The sequence below is a fragment of the Rutilus rutilus genome, assembly GCF_951802725.1.
Source record: "Rutilus rutilus genome assembly, chromosome: 15".
NCBI classification, from domain to species: domain Eukaryota; kingdom Metazoa; phylum Chordata; class Actinopteri; order Cypriniformes; family Leuciscidae; genus Rutilus; species Rutilus rutilus.
Genome location: NC_140220.1, coordinates 27,481,882 through 27,485,517, shown reverse-complemented (window position 1 = coordinate 27,485,517; position 3,636 = coordinate 27,481,882).

Sequence of the window (3,636 nt, the reverse complement as noted above, 5' to 3'; positions counted from 1 at the left end):
CATCCGCGCACTAACCCCCGAACCCCACCCCCACATCATTCTTGTTGGTTATTGGCTGGAACAGTTTGTTATGTTTCGTGGTGCGGGTCGCTCTGTTTGTTGCTCAGTTTGTTTTTGCTGCAGTTTGTGGAGCGTGGGCTGTCTGCATAGACCGTGTTTTTTTACAGTGTGTTCCGGGGACAGGCAGCGAGCGGATAGTGAGGAGATGTTTGCGGTATGTGAAAAAAAAAGTTTTAGCCTAAAAAACGCGTGAGATCGCTTATAGCACCTTTAAAATAGGGCCCTTGGAGTTAGGAAATTGACAAAAATGCGTTTTAACTGTTGTGTAAAAAAGCATAGTCAGCTCAGAATACCTAAGGGACAACAAAATGACTTTGAAAATGCAATTAAAGAAATTGAATGGAATAATATATTGTCTTACTCTGATGTTGACTCTGACTGTCAGATTTTTTTTCTCCACAATCCAACGTACAATTAATCATTTTTTAAGGAGAACTAAACCTGAAAAAATGCTTTTCCATGGTTAAGTAGTGATGAAACTGATGAAAGAACGAGATTCGGCATTGAAAGCAGCCCTAAAATCAAAACTAGTTACTGATAGATTAAAGTTTGTAGGCCTACGAATTAAGGTAACAAAAGAGATTAGGAAAGCAAAAGCGAAATTCTTTCTTAATGTCACTGACCAAGCAAAGGGAAATACCAAACTGATTTGGGAGAACATAAAGAGGTTGACAGGAAAACATCATAATGGTAATGAACAGCCCCTGGAAATCTGTGTTAATAATAGTATTACACAGGACGAAGCTCAAATAGTAGCAACTTTTAATTCATACTTTGTAGAATCAGTATCGACACTGACACATAATCTATCCACCAATCCACTAAATATGATGCCTGCAAACTACAATAAACCTGTATTGGAGATCCAGGAAATTTCCGAAGCCAAAGTGAGAATGATAATAAGTTCCCTAAAGAATTCCAAAGCTAAAGATGTGTATGGACTGGACAAAATGTTTCTGAAAGTGTTTAATGAGTGTTTGTCTAGTCCATTAACACATATTATTAATAGATCAATCAATGAAGGACTTTATCCAAAAGCATGGAAGACAGCTATAATAACACCGATCCACAAAACAGGTGATACATCTAAGGTTTGTAACTACAGACCAATTAGCATAGTACCCATAGTGTCAAAGGAAATTGAAAGATATGTAGTAGAACAACTTACTAGCCACCTCAACAATTGCATCCTATGCAGTTTGGTTTTAGATCGAATCATTCAACGGAAACGGCAAGCTGCTTTTTCCTGGAGAATGTGAAATCTAAATTAGATAAAGGAGGAGTTGTTGGGGCCATATTCTTAGATCTAAAGAAAGCTTTTGACACTGTGGATCATGGTGTCCTACTCAAAAAGCTTTCATGGTTCAATGTCGCCCCCAATGTTATTAAGTGGATGCATTCCTATCTGGAAGATCGAGAACAAAGAGTCAAGATAAATGATGGGGTATCATCGGCCATCAGTTGTAATATTGGTGTACCTCAGGGATCAATTTTAGGGCCCCTGTTGTTTAGCATATACATAAATGATCTTCCCACTGTATGCAATGAGTCTGAGATTCAAATGTATGCTGATGACACTGTCATTTATGTACATGCACCGACCAAACAGCAAGCAGCACTTAAGCTTACAGCAGTGATGGCCGATGTCATGCAATGGCTTAATAATTCCTGTCTTCATTTAAATATAAAGAAAACCACTTGTATGTTTTTTACGAAGAGGTCAACAGATAATTTCACACCAGTATTTATTGCAGGGGAACAGCTGTCAACAGTATCTGATTTTAAATATCTAGGTATATTAATTGATTCTAATCTAACATTTAAAAAAACAAATTAAAAAAGTTATTAATACAGTAAAATTCAACTTGTCAAATTTCCGTCATATCAGAAATTGTTTAACTACAAAGGCAGCTACAATATATTTTAATGCCATGATCATGCCACATCTGTTATACTGTTTGACTAGCTGGGCAAAAGCCTCCAGTACAACACTTAAACCTGTGCAGCTACTCTACCATCAAGCTTGCAAGGTGCTTGATAGGAAGCCAAATACCTATCACCACTGTTACTGCTTAAAAAAACATAATTTAATGACCTGGGACAATCTTATAAAATTTACAGATGTTTCTCTTGTTTATAAAATTTTACATGGCTTAGCTCCCCCCCACTTACTGCTTTTATAAAACAGAAAACAACTGTTGTTAGACACACCAGGTCTGTGTCAAGAGGTGATTGTGTAATAAAAATGAGGAGAACTGCCTTTGGACAGTCAGCTTTTTCTGTGAGAGCAGCTCGCACATGGAACAGTTTGCCTACGTCTATCAGAGACTGTGATTCATATTGGTCATTTAAAATGAATTTAAAATCATGGTTAAAAGACAATCAAGTGTGTGCCCATACTTTTTAGTTATTCAAATCACCTGAAGCGTGCTTTGTCTTGTTTTATGTTTTGTTGTCCTTGTTTTAATGTACTTTATGTATTTTATGAAATGCGATTTAATGTATGTATAAGTATTGTTGATTGTTTTAATGTATTTTATCTGACATCACACCTGCCCAGGGACTACACAGTTGAAAATTAGCCAAGTTGGCTAAACTGGGACATTTACATAAATGTTTATTAATGTGCACTGTCGATGTAACTTTAAACTGTATAAATAAATAAATAAATAAATTCTGCATGCATCTGCGGTAAAAAGCGCCCGTTTCCCACTAGAGACTGGACCAGTGAAGTCAGGTGGTTGATCTTCATGTCCATTTTCTCTGGGGTTTCCAGAATTGCCCTTTTCTACAGCTGCAATACAGAAGATCATTTCATTTGGCATTTAGCTTTGATGAATAAAATAATGCATTTTACAGTTTGCTTGTTTTTTCTGATATTTTGACAGAAAAAAAACACAAGCAAGAACAAAATTTAGACTTAGCCCATTTTCTCTCTCTGTGTGCGCGCGTTTGTTAGAGAGCTCGCGCAGCACTGAGACAATGGTAAGCTATTTTTAAATCCAGTAATTAACACGCTAGTTTTCATACTAAATGAATATGTAACATAATTAGGTACTTTAGTTATTATTAACACAATAACATTACACATTCATGCTACATTTCTCAACACTGAGAATGAATAAATAAACGCCTGTTTCTCCAGACTTGCAGTTGTCAGTCATCCACAAGTCAGAGCACTTTCATAATAACTAGGCTAGCCATAGCGATTTCAAGTTTATTTAGATGATATTGTTCCGAGTGACCATGAATGACAGAGCGTATTTTTAAAGTTAATCCATGCGATCATGCAGAGGATTATGTTAACTCCATTCAATATTTCAACTTTCCACATCTCCCCCAGCCTGTTTACCGTAAGGAGTCAGAAGTACCGAGACTACTGTACTGTCTTCACTTAAGAAATCCGTCGGGAGTGGAAGGGGGATCGAGCGGGATTCTGTATTGCTGTCAATTTACAGTCTCTTTTTAATCATAAGCCTTACGCATTTGTCAATCATCCTCGCTTGCTATTTGGGGAATGAACCAGCGCTATGACCGGTCGAACTCTTCTTCTTCTGCTGTTGCTTGATTTGAGCG